This window comes from Heterocephalus glaber, unplaced genomic scaffold, assembly GCF_053883595.1.
Source record: "Heterocephalus glaber isolate CG9 unplaced genomic scaffold, H.glaber_assembly_v1.0 deba00001662, whole genome shotgun sequence".
NCBI classification, from domain to species: Eukaryota; Metazoa; Chordata; class Mammalia; order Rodentia; family Bathyergidae; genus Heterocephalus; species Heterocephalus glaber.
This window is the reverse complement of record NW_028258403.1, coordinates 2,267,068-2,285,284: the sequence shown is the minus strand read 5'-3', so window position 1 is coordinate 2,285,284 and position 18,217 is coordinate 2,267,068. Positions and strand designations below refer to the sequence as shown.

General features: G+C 41.0%; 1 protein-coding gene across 7 annotated transcripts in view; it reads left to right on the top strand.

The window, feature by feature from the left end:
• Positions 1-310: 310 nt before the first annotated feature.
• The window catches only part of Chd8 (chromodomain helicase DNA binding protein 8), a 64,085-nt gene continuing 46,178 nt past the window's right edge, over positions 311-18,217 (top strand). For 3 of the 7 annotated variants that reach the window (XM_021244558.2, XM_013065683.3, XM_013065682.3), the window contains exon 1: positions 1,473-1,602. The gene's annotated coding sequence lies outside the window, so the exon portion shown is untranslated. Of the gene's footprint in view, positions 1,200-1,472; positions 1,603-1,668; positions 1,999-14,448; positions 14,556-18,217 lie in introns of those variants that run through there. The other 4 variants (XM_021244555.2, XM_021244557.2, XM_087197142.1 and 1 more) reach the window with 4 other exon arrangements.

Here is an 18,217-nt window from a genome sequence, read left to right as displayed (position 1 = left end):
AGACCTTGTGCTTGCAAGGCAGATGCAATGCCTCTGAGCTAAATTCCTGGCCCTCCCTGTTTTCTATTTATTTTGTTTTTTAAGTTTTACACTTTGGATTTCTCGTATACGAGAAACCATGACATATTTTAGTTTGCGTGTCTGATTTATTTCACTTAACATGATCTCAAGGTGCATACATTTTCCTACAAAGGACTTAAATTTATCCTTCATGAGGTTTTAAAAAATACTTGTAGCAGGGCCTGGGATTTAGCTCAGTGGTGCCACCACCAAGGTCCCGAGTTCAATCCCTGGTACCAAAAAAAAAAAAAAAAAAGCAAAATGTAATAGAGATTGAGATTAGGAAATACAGGAAACCTTTTATTGAATGCACTTTCACCTATAATGAAAAGTATTTCCGCTTAAATTCAGTTAAAATGACTTGGGCACTGTTTTTGTGTGTGTTTATGGTTGCCCCCTAATGGTCCTCCTTACATGTAATTTCTCTTGTCTTTTACAGTTTGTACCACATGTATTCACGAATAGTTTGGATCTACTGATGAATTGTATGCCTTTAAAAATGAAGCTGGGTATGGTGTCACTACCTGTAATCCCAGCACGCGGGGAGGCTCAAACAGGTGGATCTCAATTTTGAGCCCAGCTTGAGCAATTTAGACTTAGATCTTGTCTCAGAAAATTAAAAGTGGCCTGAGGATGTAGCTCAATGCGAAGGCCCTGGGTTCAATTCCCAGTACCGCAAAAGAAAAAAAAAAGTTCTCCCTTCAAGTTTGTTATTTCCAAGTTGCCAAAATCAGAACACTGGAAACTTTGCAAGTGAAGTGTAAAGATTAGAACCGTCTAGGATAGATATATAACCTGTGTTGCTCCTCTGTAAGGTGTTTAGAAAGAATTATTCTGGAAACTAGTAACACCTACTCTCATTTGATTGGTTTATGCTTGTTTGATTTTATAAAATCTCATCACTCCTGCAGTTAAGAAGGTGGTGGTGGTGTTTGCCTCTAACCCCATTCAGCATTTTTCCAGATTTTCTCATCGTGACTGAGGGTCAGCATGACTCTGCATAAGGGAATGTGTTGCTGAGGGACCTGAGACCTAACCAGTCGGACAGAGCGTCAAAACGGGCTTCAGATCCTTCAAGCCCTTCTTCCCCTCCCCGACCGCAAAGCGCCGGCCGATCCAAGATGGCTTCCCAGGCACAGGTAACTTAAGTGTTATTTCTGCGAAGAGCGCCCCCGACGGCGGGGGCCAAATAAAGATGCCGAGAGGCCCACCCACCTGCGAACTGAGTTGTCAGCGGCGGCTGCCGCCAGATTCTATTTTCAATCGGGCATATCCGTGGTCGCCTAAGGACCCTTCCCAGCCCTTTAGGACCTTCCACCCTCAAGAGACTTCCTGGATGGCGCTCACACTAACACATTGGAAGGGGCCGGCTTCGGCCCTGCGATTGGCTGGTAGGGGCGAAGGTGGGCGGGCCGTAGAGCGAACGGACTACTAGCAAGGTAGGTTGAGGCGAGGGCTGGTCATGCTCCGCCGGAAGGCGCCTTGTTCTCCGAGAGGGTGAGTTGAAATGCTGGCTGGGAAGGAAGCACAGGACTTGTTCAGGTAGGCTTCCCGCTCACGCCTGCTCCTTGGTGCCGGTGCAGGAGACTTTACTAAAGATCAGGCTCTTGGGGTGATCTCAGAACTCAGCCTCCTCTCCTCGCTCGCACCCCCTCCGCGTCCCCCGGCGTGGGGATCAGGTGCTGGGTGATGCTCCGGACTGAACCATTCTCCTTTGTGAGAGGCCGGGGGAGAGGGCGGCTGCCGAGCTGCGGGGTCCGAGCGGGGCCCGGCCGTGGGCGGGCTGCTGGGACCACTGTGGACTTTTTAGAGCTTGTCATTGCTTTCCTGGGCGTGGTGTACATTTGAGACAGCGCCTCGTTCTCCTTCCCCCTTCCGAGAAGGAAAAACTCCCCGGCTCCGTTTGGTTACTCCATACTTTGGACTCAGAAGTGGGAGGTTTGGATATTTTTCTTTCTCTTTTTTTGTGTTTTAGTGATAAAAGTGGGTAGGAAAGCATAGGGCGAGCGTATGCCGATTGCTATTCTTGATGGTATTCTGTGGATCATCTGGGAGTGAAGAACAGGCTATTGGCGTGTATTTGGAGATAGTGGGACGAGAGCTCTATCCTTACATCGCATGTCCCTTGACAGGTCTGCAGAGCTCGCTGGGTTTTGGTTGCATTATGTAAACTAAGAGAGTTAACCCTCCTCCTCTCACCCCCCCCTCCGCGCGCCTTGTAGCGAATGCAGTTTTTTAATTTACCTGTCTCTAGCGTCGCAGGGAATTTCCCTGCCATTGCAGGAGCTGTGCAAATGCAGCAGCTTCTTTTTAAGATACGGTCCTGAAGTAATTAAATTAAGGTCTCCACTGAAGAGGTATATAGTAGAGCAGTCTCTACAAATAGTGATCGCAGTGCGCTAGAAGTCAAAGATTTAGAACTTTACGCCTTTTTCTTAGGAAGAATAGACAGTGGAACAACGCCTCAGACAGAGCCGTGGGAGCTGCAGTATCAGCGTCTGCTGCATCTTACCATCGCATCAACATCACAGATCACTGATCTGCATATTCTGAATTTGTCAACTCAGAGATTCTCTGACCTGGTTTATGGTTAGTGTGAGGCACAAGAGAAATTAAAAGTGAATTTGTGACTTGGATAGTGCTGTCTGATAATTAGCTGAGGTCTTCTGATACGAATTTATTTTGTATGACTATTCAGTTGGTTCCAGAACAAGTCGCGGTCAATTTCATAAGGCTAAAAGTGGAAATTTTATTTTTTCAGTTATTTTGGAATTATTCCAACCCTTAAAAAGCTTATGATAAGAAAAACACAATTTTCCATTTAAGAAGACCTTTTTTTGCAAGAGTGGCGTGGCGGTGGGCCTGTGGGGCCAGGCAAAGTACATAGGCCAGATAGAGGGTAGGCACTGGTGTGAAGAGACAGCAGAAGAGGTGCCTTGGGGAAAGGTTTAAAACGAAATGCTAAAGGAGTATAAGGGATTTGTACTTGCATAGATCATACCTTCCCTGCTTGATCTCTCCTTTGTATCTGGTCTTTTGGTTTGGTCAGTTCTCAGATTGACCAAACTTAAGCTAGATATGAATAGACAATGTATCTCTTGAGCTGTTTGTGAATCACCTGGAAACACAAACATTGTATCAGGAAAGAATGGATATTTCAAGTGAAAGGTTAAGTTTCTGGTAGGTCGTGGAGGATGGTGAAGGCAGTCTTTAAAATAAACCATTGTCCACATATCCTTTGAAAAGGGTGAGTTTTTCAAAGCAGTACTACCACTTAAGATTAATTTGTGGATGCCAAAATTGCTTGTTTACTGAAAGAATGAGGGTTTGTTTTTGTTGTTGTTGTTTGGTTTTTTGGTACCAGAGATCGAACTCAGGACCTTGCACTTGTGAGGCAGGCCGCTGTTTCTTTTTGAAAAAGGGTCTACGTAGTTCAGGCTGCCCTGAGGTCACTGTGTAGCTCTGCTGGCCTTGAACTCACTGCAGTCCTTGCATCTCAGCCTCACAAGTGTTATGATTACAGGGATGGGAATTTAGCTCAGTGATTCTGGCACCTGCCTCGAAAGCGAAAGGTCCCAAGTTCAATGCCGGTACCAAAAAAAACAAAGCAAAACAAAACAAGTGCTGTGATTACAGATGATTGTTGGAATTACAAGTGTGCACCACCATGCCCAGCAAAAGAGATTTAATGTTCTCATCTATGGAAGGACAGTCACATTCAGATGATTGCTAAATGCTTTAGTAATGTTGTTTGCTCACAGCCTTGGAAGAGTTAAACTATCTTCTGAGCTTACATTGAGCCTAATGCCTGGGAGAAAAGTTGAAGACAAACATTTCTCTTGGACTCCACCCTCACCCCTAGAAGTCACTGGACTTCTGTCCTTACATTTGAGCAAGTTCTCGACCAGGAAGATCTTTGTGTGACCTATCCTTCCTCTACTGTGACCACCCTGGTATTTACTGTTATTTTACTTTTAGCATTTGACTCATTGATAAATTATTGTATTTCTTGTCACTCAGTTTAACTCTTTATATTCCCCTGCTGGTTTTTTTTAGCGGTACCGAGGATTGAACTCAGGACCTTGCGCTTGCAAGGCAGGCAGCAGCACCACTGAGCTAAATCCTCGGCCCGAAAAGTTGTGTTTTTATATAACAGAACTGTTGTATGTGCAGTTTTCTGTTGCCTAAAAGTTTATTTAACTACTTCATTTCTAAACTTTCCCCTAAGTAGCATTTTTCTCCCTTAATCTCTGTATGTTTATAAAGTCATAATTTAGGTCTTTTTTGTGTTTTCTATTTCACGGTGCTTTTAAAATTTACATTGTTTTTGTATTGTGAAATAAGTCTACTTCCTTGTAGTTACTGTTTTAAATTTAAGCTACAGAGTATACTAATCACTGAAGTTTCTGATTAAGCTATTCTGTAGGTAACTTTTTTTGTGTCTTTTTATTACCTATTATTTTCTTTTTTTTGGTACTGGGGATTGAACTCAGGACCTTGTGCTTGCGAGGGAGGCGGCAGAACCACTGAGCTAAGTCCTCAGCCCTATTATTTTCTGTCTTTCACTGCCTTGAGTTGTAACAAAATGGTCAATTTTAAAACATCTTGCCAGCTGGGCAAGTCTGAGGCAGGCCTGAGTTGGAGGCCAGCCTGGGCTACATAGCAAGACCCAGTCTCAAAAAACAAAACAAAACATTGCTGAGGATTTAGCTCAGTGGCTAGGTGGCCTGCCTTGGAAGCACAAGGTCCTGAATTCTATTCCCGGTACCAAAAAACAAAATAAAACAACAAAACAAAAATAATCTTGCCTCCAGATTGGAGCAGAAGACATTTCAATGAAAAATAAAACCGTAGCTGGGTGTGGTTGTGCACACCTGTAATTTCAGCAATTTGAAAGGTGGAGGTAATAGGATCACAAGTTTGAGCCCAGCCTGGGCAATTTAGTTATGTAGGATGACCCTGTCTCAAAATTTAAAAATTTGAAGAAAAAAAAAAAAGGTTGGGGATGTCGTTCTGTGCAGAGGCTCTAGGTTCAGTATCCAGTACTGCAAACAAAACAACACCAGAAAACCCAGTTCATTTCTGTCAACTAATTGTGTTATATGATAATTGGAAATCCAGTAAGCATAGGTAAAAATTAGCTTGGCATAGATAATTGCTTTATATTTGTCTCCAGCAGGAATGGACCCTGAAATGTATTCTAAGTAGTGGAAAAGTGTAGGGAACCTGGAAAAAATTCTACTCTCTTCAAATTCAGATTATCAGTGTGTATTTTCACTAGTTCATTTTGAAAAGAGTTCCCAGAACAATTATGTACTATCATGCACAATTACTAATAAAGGCTTGACTTTGTTGTTGAAAGAATGAGACATCTCTGATTTTATTTCCTCTATATGTCTCTGGAGAAACTTTTATTTTTGCTTTTTTTTGTGTGTGGTGCTGAGAATAGAACTCAGGACCCTGCATGTGCCAGGGAGACAGTGTCATTGAGGTACATCCTGGCCCTGCTTTGCTTTTTTTTGAGACAAAGTCTAGCTTTGTGGTTTAGGCTGGCCTTGAATTCACTGTTTAGCCCAGGCTGGCCTTAAACTTGCAGTGATCCTCCTGCCTCAGCCTCCAGAGTACTGGTATTACAGCCATTCACCACCACACCCAGCTACCCAGAGAAATTTATTGTGTACAGTTTTATTTTATTTGTTTTCTGACTTTATTTCATTTTTAAAAGATAATTAAATAGCATGCTAATGACCTAGTATTCTAGAAATTAGTCCATAATAACACTTCTATCTTAAGTGTGTGTTACAAGGCTGTAGGTAACTTTTTGTGAGAGATTATATAGTACTGAATTCTTATTCTTCCTCCTCCTCCTCTTCTTTTTTCTCCTCCTTCCCTTTCCTCTTTTTTTTTTCTGTGTGCTGGGGATTAAATGCAGGGCTTTGAGCATGCTAAGTACACATTCAACTAATAGGCAACATGTTTGGCCCCAGTAACTGAATTCTTAATTTCACTTGAGAGGAAAGGTGCTCCAGAGTTGTAAAACTTGTAAGCATTTCTCAAATCTCTTGTGGTCATTTTAGAAACCTTTGGAATTTCCTAATTTCTGTCTGACAACGGGCTTTTTTTTTTTTTGTTACCTGGGGATCGAACTCAGGACCTTGCTCTTGGGAAGCAGGCACGGTGCCACTGAGCTGAATCCCTGGCCCTGCTTTCTTTCTATTCTTCCATTACACATTTTGAGCATGCACCACAAACATATTTGGAGAGTGTCCCTTCTGCCATGGCTATCAGAAAACACTGCCCCATTAGCAGTATGAGACCTTCTTTTTGGTTGGTTCTTGACGATACCACACTCGATCTTAGCCCAAAGGCCAAGAAGGATGGTTGGTCCTAGAAAAAATCAGTGATTTCCATAGTTTTATCTGCCAACTTGAGCCCAATTCAACAGAATGTTTCTGGATCATTATTTTATCAGGTACATATCTACCTAAATAAACTGCCCGAGTGAAAAGTCTGTCCTAGATTTTTTAATTTAACTCAGACTACCAAACTGCAAGAAAACAACTTTCAATGTTTTATTCTTCTGAGTACTTCTTCTTTTTGTTTGTTTTGTTTTAAAATTTTAATTCCTTCCTGGGAGTTGGGCACAACAGTAAGCTCTTCCTTTATTTGCATATGAATTTTTTTAAAGGCAGTGGTTTTGCTTGTTCTTCTGATAGCTCGTTTTGGGAACCTTTTTTCATGAGGGTCTTAAATACTTATAGGTTTTGGTCATTTCCTTTCACAACTCTCCTTAAAAAGTCACAGGAGTCAGAAGCTAGGGCAGTAGGGTCTGGACATGAGAACTACCCAGGAATAGCCTTGCCAGTTGGAAAACTAGGCAGGCTTTGGGAAGTAAATAGAGCGCTTATGAAAAGGACAACTGGAGTATTCCTACCAACATAGACATTATTAGTTGAATTACCTGGGCTGTTGCCCTAGCCATCTGCAGTGCTTGTTGAAGTTGATTCTGTGGCTAGGAGGTTAGAGCGTTGTACTGCTTTTCTAGTATGATAGTACTGGAGTCCTTTCATCCTGCCCAGCAGTCCTGTTTTTTGTTTTGTTTTGTTTTTTGAGACAGGGTCTTGCCTATGTAGTTCAGGGTGGCCTTGAACTCACTGTGTAGCCCAGGCTGGCCTCAAATTTGCAGCAGTCCTCCTGCCTCAGCCTCCTGAGTGCTGGGATTACAGGAATATGCCACTGCACCCAGCCAGTCCTGTTATTTATTTATCTATCTATCTATTTATTTATTTACTTATACATACCAGGGGTTGAACTCAGGATATTGAGCTTGCTGGGCAAGCATGGCACCACTGAGCTATATCCCCGGGCCTCAGTCCTGTTACTCTAATAGTGATAGTTTTATGTACATATATTTCACCATGCCACCCTTCTACTTAGCAGATCCACTCTGCTAAGTCTCTGAAAAGAAATTATGTTTTTGAGACAAACCTTTAATGGGGTACTGTTTCTGGTACACAGGGTTGAACCCAGGGCCTTCATACTGAGCTGCATCCCCAACACCGTTTTACTTATTTTGAGACATAGAGTCTTACTAAGTTGGTCAGCTGATACTTGCAATCCTCCTGCCACAGCCCCAGTACTAGGATTATAGATGTATACTACCATACTCGGCTGTGAGGTAGTTTTAAAATGTTGGATGGGAAATAATAAATTCTTTTTTATTTACCTATTATGTACCAAGCATTTTTATATTACCTTTTAATCTTTAGAATTACTCTGAAATGTACGAGATATAAGCTCTATTTTACAGAAGAGAAAAAAATAAGACTTAGGTAAGTTAATTAAAAGTAGGACTCTGATGTGTCTGACTTCAAAGCCCCATTTGTTATCTTGTCTCCCCAGTTAAAGTTTCAGTGCTGACCCCTGTGGGAGAACTGTCTTTGGCCACAGTGCTAGATAGGTAGGCATTTAGTAACAGTAGAACCTTGAGAAGTAAAATTTCTTTTGTCTTTGTACCTCTATTAAAAGAAGAAATAATAATAATTTGTTTCTTTTATTAGTTATTTTGAAGATTATGTGAAATACTTTAAGCTCTACAGAGGGAAAACGCTTGGTAGGTCTTGCATGTAACTATTTTTTAACCACTCCCTGCAAGTCAATTTAGCTCACTAAATTTTCATTAATCCTGTCACTGGGATCAGTTTTTGTGCCTAGAGGCACAAGTCTGACAATAATCATGTTTTACATTGTGTACACACACACGTACTTTTTAACAAAAATTGTTGCAGTGAAAACAATCCCGCATAGTCTCTAGTGGAATTGGTATTTATATTTTTCCCTTAGGCTGAACAAATGTATGTATTATTGGCTTATGCGCACTGATACATGTATGAGAATAGAGGGCCAAATTATGTATGTTCTTATTTAGGTTGAAGGCCCAAAAGTGTAGCGTGGAGTCAGGTTATTAGTCAGGTTAGATCTTCCTCATGGAGAACCCAGAATATTATTTTCACTTTAGTGACCATGAACCAGCGAAAAAAGAATTTTTTCATATTCAGTCTAACTTCACCTGAGGGCAGTGATCCTTAAAAATTATGCTCTTCTTTTCTGTCTTCAGATTTAGGCCAAAACTCCAAGGTTTCACTGAGGGGAAGAAACTTTACAATGGGGTTGACTTAAAAAGATGAATCCATGCCCTATTTTTAAATCATCAGGGTATAATGTCATTTATTTGCCTCCTGCCACAGCTTTAAATTGATCACCACTGAGCCGTAAATGATCCCAAGCCTAAAGAGAATAACTAAAATTTCACTTTTATTTTCAATAGTGACTTACACTACAGAAAATTCCTTTCTGTGTATGGGCAGCCATGCCTTTGCTCATAAACCTCCCCATTAACCTCTCCAGCTTCACTCCACACACCTGTGTTGGAAGTTCAATGCATTTACTGAACAAAAGTACATCGAATGCCCATTGCCACCTGAACAAGTCAGACACTGTCTTTGCCCTTGGGAACTTGCATTGTAATGGAGAAGGAACATCAAGCAATTAATTATATAATCAGCTATTCAATCTCTGCTACAAAGAAGTACTATTAAGAGAGAATTTATAATAGGGGCATGTAACCTAGGACATAGTATAGTAGGGTGGTTAGAATATAACTTCTTTTTTTCTTTTTTTTTTTTTTTTTTGGTACTGGGGATCAAACTTGGGACCTTGCGCTTGCCAGGCAGGTGGCGGAACCACTTAGCTAAATCTCTGGCCCAGTAGAATGTAACTTCTGAAGCTACACTGTCTAAATTTGAATCTGGCACCACATTTCTACTACATGTAGAATGTTGGGCAAATTATTTATCTGTCACTTAAGGTGCTTATTTGGGGGGTGTTAAGAAAACTAGAGGTTAAGGGCCAGGAATTTAGTTCAGTGGCACCACGCCTGCCTTGCAAGTAAAACATAATGAGTTTGATCCCACATACTGAGGAAAAAAAAGAAAAGAAAACTAGGGGATAGAGTTTAGCTCAATGGTTGCTCATACACAAGGCCCTGGGTCCCTGGGTTTGACCCTCAGCATTGGAACAACAACAACAAAAAAGGCAAAATGTGGAAGAACCAGTTAGGAGGATGTTGGAGCTAGGAGGTAGTGGCACATACCTGTAATCCCAGCATTCTGGGAGGCTGAAGCAGGAGGATCACAAATTGAAACCTTGCCTGGGCAATTTAGTGACTTAGTGAGACCTTGTCTTGAAATAAAAAATTTAAAGGGGGGCTTGTGGGTGAGGATGTAGCAAAAAAAAGGCAATAGAGGCAAAAGAAGATGGATATTTAGAAGCTAAACAGGTTATAAAAATATTGGATAATGGTTGGTAAGGAAAAGTTTCTGGTCTTTGCAGCCCTGACTGGAGAAGAGGCGTGAGGATGATCACCTCTGTGTGTGTGCAAGTGTAGAGGTGGAAAGAGGATGGGGGAAACGGGGATGGGGGGTGGGGGGTGGACCCAGAAGTTCTGGTGATGTTTTCCCCAAAGATAAAAATGAGAGATATAAGCATGTAGATAATTTATTAAAGAAGAGAGGAATCATAATTGAGACTTTGTATTTGAAGTAGACATCCTTGAGAAAAAAAATATAAAAAGAAAAGGCTAAGGAGTAAAATGATAATGCAATAGTTCAAGAAGAGTAGTAAAGGAGAAATGGCCTGAGAGACAGAAGGAAAACCTAAAAAGTGTGGTGTTCTTGAAGCCGTGGGAAAGTGTTTGATATGATAGCAGGAGTCGTTTTTCTGCACTTTACGACCCCTCCTTGAGTCCCTGGAAATCTTAGGCCTCTCATCACTCTAAAGTTTATATACTAGTGACATAGACATCTGTAGGAGGTTGAGGCTGATTGTAGCCAGTTTATTGAACATAATCTTCAGACTTTAGAATGTATACTGTAGCTCTCCCTGTTTACCTTAAGTTTACTAGAGGGAGGGAGAACTAGAGTGCCCACGCAGCCTCAGGAGGATTAGCCTTCTGAGATTAAGTTATGTATCTGGGTATTGATCCCCTCCAAGGCTGGTACAGACATTGGCAAAAGCAAAAATCCCCACCCCCCCAATTGTCTGTTCAGCAGCATTTGCTGAGTACCTCCTAGGTCATTGATGGTGAACCTTTTATAGCTTTCAATGTACAAACAGCCCACTGTGGCACTTGTGCCATAGGTTTGCCACCACTGTCCTAGGTCATAGTACTTACATGTCATAATGTGCTAGGTGTTGCTTTAATTCTCAAAAATAGCCCTGTAATTCAGTGCTGTTACCCATTTAAAGAGAGGAATGCACTAGACTCAGAAAAGGTTAATTTACTTGATGGGACAGAAATTTGAACTTAAGTGCCTAGGAATTCAAAGCTCTTTATATTTTATATGTGCAAATATAAGTAAAATACAAAGTAGAAGGTAATTATCCTAAAAGAGTACTAAACAAAATACTACAGTCGCTCACATGGATAGATTACTTTTAATTTTACAGTGGAAAGTAGGTATCAGAGAGGCTTTCAATTACATGCAGTAGACATTTTAAAGTTCCTTTATTCCTGGACATGTATTGCTTTGCTATAATAGATCACTAGTCCCTTTGCAAATCTATTATCTTTGCTTTTGTGACATTGCTCTTCCTTCTTTACCTGCTGAAGTCAACATAGTTCATTCTGATCCTTAAGTCTGATGTCCTCCTGGGCTCCTCAGCTTTTCTTGCTCCACAAAAAATTGCAAACACTTAGGTCTCCATCTAAGTGTTTTGTTTAGCCTGCATAGTGCTTAAAAGTCTTTTTAAATTAACTGTCTATACTTAAAACCTAGAAGTTTTTACATACAAATCTAAATTTCTAGCTTTTTAAAAAAATCAAGTTCTCTCAACCTTGGATGTGTGTTTCTATATGACATGCATTATGATATAATTCAGCAGCTACTTTCTTTGAAATGGACATGGGTTCTCTAGTTCTTCACAGACACCAACATTCTTAATTGTCTCTCAATAGTATTTATGCAGTTTTTCTTTTTCCTTTTTTTTTTCGGTACCAGGGATCGAACTCAGGACCTTTGCTTGCAAGTCAGGCATGGTGCTGCTGAGCTAAATCCCCGGCCCCTAGTTTTTCTTTTCTTATACTTGATCCTTTTTTCACATTCCCTGGATAATCTCCACACTTATGCTTACTGTTTAAGTGCTGTTAACTCTAAATCTTTCACCATATCAGACTGTTAGACTTATACAGCCAACCTATTATCAAATGTCACTGCTTAACATGCATGCACAGCTTGCATCAGTATAGCTGAACTCATCTTTCCTTCTCAACTCCAGGTTCTACTGATTCTTATTTCCTAAGTGTTTCTAGGCCCTATCTCTTCCGTCCTGTCATTGTGTTTTGGACCATATTCCTATAATTCAGGCCTTAATAATCTTTTTAGGATTCCTGATTGCACACAACTGAGATCATCTTTTGGCTAACTTACAACAGAAAGGGAATTTATTGAAAGGATATTGTAGCCTTCAAGATGAATGGAATGTTAGAACATTTTCTAAAGGCAGTGATCTGAAACCAAGAAAGGTATGGTCACAGAGAAGAGCAGGGTCATGACCCTGAACAGTGTATAGTCAGTGCTGCAGGTGAACTTGTGTCTGCCATTGCCAAATGTTGTCTAACTGTTTGATCTTAGGTCTTTGGACAGCAGGATGTCCACTTAAGCTAGCCTAGATTATGTCTCTGCTAAGAAGAGGAAGAGGGAACTGAAACCCTCCCTTCCTGGCTCCACAGATAGAGATAAGATGCAGCTGCCCACTGAAGATTCTTACCTTTAGTTATTCCTGCAGTACAGAAAGTGGCCTTTTGGTTATTGAGCAGACCTAAAAAAAAAAAAAAATCAAATATCCACTATGCAATTCCTTTTTGAACTCTCACAACAGCCTTCTAATCACTTCTGTATCTAAGTGTTGAGATAATGAAGATCTACATTTGATGTAAAGCTTAAGTAAAATTTTGATAGAGCAAAAGAAAATGAATAAAGGATGGTATATAATTTGAAGGCAACAGTATTAGATGAGAAAAAACATGGCAATGGTAAGTTGTCAGTTTTTGGTTGGTATGTTGATGTATATGTAGGATAATAGTGGAAAATGATACTGGAAAGACAAGATGTGGTCTTAGGATTCCTGTCTTGAGTAACAGGGAACCTTTTAAAGTTTTTAAGCATGACATTGATTTGGCCATACTGTGTTTTAGGAAATTGGTAGCAGAATGGATTAGAAAAAAAAATCAATTATGAGGACTTCCTGTTACACAAATAACTGCATAAATAAAGGAAATAGCAGCCGGAATAGGAGTCATATATGAATCCTGATTTTTCCACTTAGTTTCATAGATCATTCAACTCTCTTTAAGTCTCGGTTTTCTCATCTATACAAGATGGTTGACTTGTTATCATACCCAAAGTCTATGCCAGCTCCAAAACCTGTCAGTGATACATTGCAAGAGACTCAGTGGAACTTAGTGAATGAGTGGATAGTAGTTTCAGGAGGAGGTTTTAGAGATACTTTTTTTTTGGTACCGGGGATCGAACTTGGAACCTTGCGCTTGCGCGGCAGGCACCAGAACCACTGAGCTAAATCCCCGGCCCTTAGAGATACTTTTGAGGGATTTTTTTTTTCTTTTTTGGTACCGGGGATCTAACTCAGGACCTTGCGCTTCCAAGGCAGGCAGCGGCACCACTGAGCTAAATCTCCGGCCCTACCTTTGAGGTTTTTTCAGAGTGAATGGGAAAACAGCTTTGCTACTTGCAGTAGTGGTAATTGTGTGTTCCTGGCATACCTAACGGTAGCATCAGGGTCTTTAACTATAGGAGATCTGGGCCGGGGATTTAGCTCAGTGGTTCCGTCGCTTGCCTTGCTAAGAGCAAGGACCTGACTTCGATCCCTGGTACCAAAAAAAAAAACTATAGGAGATCTAAGACCCAGTTGATCTTTCCAGTTTATGTGTGCCCTATATAGAAAATAAGATTTTACTATTGAGGGTAGTTAATTTTCAGAGGAAAACTAGTTGTCAGGAAGGAAGCAGCTGTTTTTATAATTTTACTTTGGGGGGGTTTAAGCTTGCATACCATCATGCTGGGGGCGGGGTTTAAACTGGTCTCATGGGAATTACAGAGGTTTCAAGTGGCACTGCAAAGTGAACACAACCAATATGGCAAACGGTCTGTTTCAAGAGAAGTAAGGGTGGGAGACCAGTCTGGCGATGGGGAGTATGTGGGGGTGGGGTGGGTAGGAAGTAAGTAGAGGGCCAAGAATTATGAGCAGGCACCAGGGATAACTTTGTAGAAAGCAGTACTGATGCTGAAGGGTTGAAGTGTCAAGAATTCAAGCCACTTTTATGGGTTGTGGCAGAAAGAGTACTTTATCTTTATCAGTAAAATGCTCCATATTTCAGCAACTGGACTGGCTCCTATGCTGGAGGGAAGATTTGGTACCCTTCACTGGGTAATGGAATAAGATACAGTCACAACACAGCAAAGGAATTGACAGGGCTGCCAGAAGGTAGGGGTTCCAGGGGTAGGCGGAGCTAGCATAGTGCAGAACCCTTCTTCCAGAGTTTATATTCTTTGGTGTGCAGAATATAGTGTAAGTGGAAGGAAATTTAAGCTGCAGGACTGGTTTCCCACACCAAGAGATCGTTCCTCTGGCCAGGCCCCCTTTTTTCAAGCAAGCTGCAGGCTTCGCCTGGGCCCTAGAAACCGGATAGGCCTCTCTGTGCACTCTCTACCTAACCTGAGGGAGAGGGGGAGAGGAGCTTCTTCAAGTCCCACCTCTTTCTCTCTTCCCTCATCTGCGCCTCCGGTGAATGGCAGTAGACTTTAACCAATGAGGATGTGGGGCGGGCAGGCACATCATGGTAGGTTGCGCAGGAGGAGGGGGAACTGGTGCTGGAGAGACAGCGAGAGGGGCGAATCGGCCCCCCACGGCTGCTGCAGGTAAAGCCACCTCTCTCTCCCACTGGGGTGAGGCACAGCTCCTTTTCTCCCGGGCTTGTGGACCCCCTCACCCTGAAGCTTCCGTTCTAACATTCCTCCTACCCTGGGCATCCACACCCCCCCACATCTTCCCGTCTTGGCCATCCCCACCCTGAAGGGCTCCCCCCCTAGCTCCCTGCTTCAGGTGCATGTATCTCATCTCCATTTTTGGGGTGCCAGTTTCCTGAAGTCTCCTTCCTGTGCAGTATGGGCCTTACTGGCACCAACCCCTGGAGTATGAGCAGGTAATGTACCCGGCTCCCCCCACCCCCACCCCTGTCGCGTTTTCTTCTCCATCAGCCCCTTGCTCCCTTACCTGGCCCTTCCTTTTCCCTACATGAGTACATAGTTTCTGAGTGTATTCTTTACCCCCTAAAAATATATGCTTTTTGCTTTCATAGTTACCTATTTTGTTTTCCTTCTTTATAAAGGATTCACTTTACCAGCCATATTATATGTCACCAAATGTCCATACTCCTGATTGAAGAGCGAGTGCTTTCACCTTCTGTAATTGGAAAACAAAAACAGAGTAGACACACATTTGGCAAGGAGAATGGTGGAGACAGAAAATGGCCTAAGATTTTGATTATTTTGAAGAAATCTGAGTGGCTCCAACTTAATAGCTCCATTTTTTAAATAGTGTCTCCCTCTATGCTGCTCTCTCGTTGACCCTAACTTAGTCATTTTAGGTGTTTATTTCCCTTTTCTAAATAAGACTTGAAACTCTGGGTCTCACAAATGACTCCATGCTTCAATTTTTTAATTCTTCCCTTTTAGAATTATATTCGTGATGTTTATTTTAGCCCTCCTGATTATTTTCAAGGGATTTCTCACTTAAATCAAGCTGCTTCTACCCACCTTTGTGTTTTAGTAACCCGTGTTTATGTCTATATGCAGCTGATCCTTTTGAAAGGATGTGGTTTCTAACAATGAGATTTGTACTTTGAAGTAAAATAGTTGATTCTTTTCTGAATCTTTGAGCAGCTAGAGATTTAAGTGTGCATGAGTGATGCTTTCTAAAAGTGCATATTACAGAAAATTGGTATTGCCCAGTATGACATCTGTTCATTATTTCAGAGGATGGGGCAGTACAGAGAAATCTGCAAATGGAGAATGCATGCTGTTGCAGTTTATATAATTTTATCTATTAGACAATGGAATAATCTGTATTGCAGTCTTCTTAGCCATCAAAAACAAACTGATAAGCTTCTCTTTTGAGAGATCATAAGAAATTTTATCCCATCTCAGAGATACTTATAACCTCTCCAAGCCAGGAATGATGGTTTCTCTTCTTCAACGCCTACTCCCCATCTTATTTTTCACAGATCCTCACTGGCCAAGAAAAATTTAAAACTATAACGTTGAGTATAAATTTTAAAACTGTATGTTAACCCACTCCTCAGTTTCCATAAGCTTTTTTTTTTTGATACCGGGCATCGAACTTGGGACCTTGTGCTTTCCAGGCAGACGGCGGAACCACTGAGCTAAATCCCTGGTCCCCCATAAGCTCTTTTAAAGGGATGTATCTTTATCCCCCCCATTAAGAATCACACTGCTTTGTCGAAAGGTATGAAGAGATTGAGATGGAGTAGTGTAGAGTAGAATTAATATAAATTGCTTATTATGGAATAGACAAGTTATTACAGAAATGGGCAAGGTAAGGCAAAATATAAAACAAGCACAAGAAAATTGGAACTCTAGAGTCCCAATTATTCACACATATTTCAAGGAGAAGGAATAGTTGCCTCTTAAAAGACATGAGATAGAGAGTTGTTATTAAGGACAAGAAAACTGGAACTCTAGAGCCTCCCCCCATACAAGAACTATATTAAAGATGATAAAGCTGCAGAAGAACATCAGGTCACACATGTTTCAAGGGGAAGGAGTAGTTGCCTCTTTAAGGACATTGAGATAAAAAGTTGTTACTTTTCTAGAAGTAACTGGCTTATTTGGAGAGTATAGAAAATCTTGGATTTCAACCTTAACTCACTCATATGTTCCTTCTCTATTTCCACCCACCAAAATTTCTATCATGAGTCTGGGCCTTATTTTGGAATTATGGAAAGTGATTGAGTGCAACCACTAAATTTTGATTCTCCTTTTGAGCACATGCATGTGTTTTTCTTCTGAGTAATGGTCCAAGATTGGCTTATCATTCTTTTTTTTTTTGGTACTGGGGATTGAACTTGGGTCCTTGTGCTTGTGCAGCAGGGGCTTATCATTCTTAATGATAAAGTCTGATACGACTGTTATCTAGGCAGTTGCTTTGCCTTGAAACCTGCTTGACATCTACTTATTTATATTCCCAGGGTTTGAACCATGGGAAGAGAATTTGTGAGCTACTTAAGCTTTGTAGAATAGTCCAGATGTGGATATAACCAGGATGACTCACAGTTATTGAAAGAAGGAGGGTTGAAGACTGTTGGCATTTTGTTGAGGGGAGGTTTAATCTTATGAAAAATCAAGAACAGTTCTAAAGGGGAGCTAGGAAAGGAGACTAGGATTCAAAACCGTGTATACGATTAACTGGGTGAGTAAAGGTGAGGTAGGACTGAAAAGTAATGATACATGGTGTTGTGGCATTAAATCAGTGGCAATTTTTGAATTGTTGAGCCTAGACTGAACCAGTAGAAGCAGAAGTTTGACCTAAAAGTTGGGAAGGAAGAGATGACGATAATTCATTCATCTTTGAAAGCTTATACTTGACCCAAATGGGGCTAAGGAAATATTACAGAAAATATTAGCTTTGTTTCTCTCATCAAAAAGTGAGGTTTCTGCCTGGGATTGGGCCTTTGGGGGCTGGGGACGCTGTGAACATTAGGGTGCATAAGTAGCAAGGAACTGTGGAAGTGAAAATACCACATGGGAGAAAGGGCATGTTATAAAGTGTTACCAGTGTAAACTTGTTACTGGAAACTTGCACTGTTGTTTTTTATGATACCTAACTCTGGATATTTAGTGTAACTTGTCTGAAGATAAAAGATAAAGTAGAACTTAGCTAGTAAAAAGGGTTGATAATAGTGTTAAGGAAATGTATAAAATTGTTGGGTAGATTTTCATTAAATGAAGCATCCATACCTTTTATGATTACCATTTTGACTAATTTGGGGATAAGTATTAGATAGGAGAAGCTGAAATGAGCTGATAGAATAGTTTAGTTAGGAGTGGGAAGTGATAGGGATCTTGTTTAAGAACTGAAAAGTATATAATCACTGAAGCTAGAAAGATTTTGTTTAACATTCGTGGAGATACTTTGTAATTTTAACTGATGTTCCACCTACAGATGAGTTGGTTCTGGGATATTAACCCATATTGTCTCATAAGGATATTTAGGGTGGTTTAGAGAAGGGAAAAAATAGTTTGCAGATTATATCGAAAATTCTCCCTTAGTCAAGTCTATATCATACCTCTGACAAATTAATTTCTTTTGGTTTTTTAGTTTTGTTTGTTTTGCCATACTAGGGATCAAACCCAGGGCATTCTACCACTGAGCTATATCCCAGCCCATTTTAGTTTTATTGTTAGACAAGGCCTTGTTAAGTTACCTGGGCTGGCCTCAAGCAGTGATCCTCCTGCCTCAGGCTCCCAAGTAGCTGGGAATATAGGCTACTCCACTCAGCTTG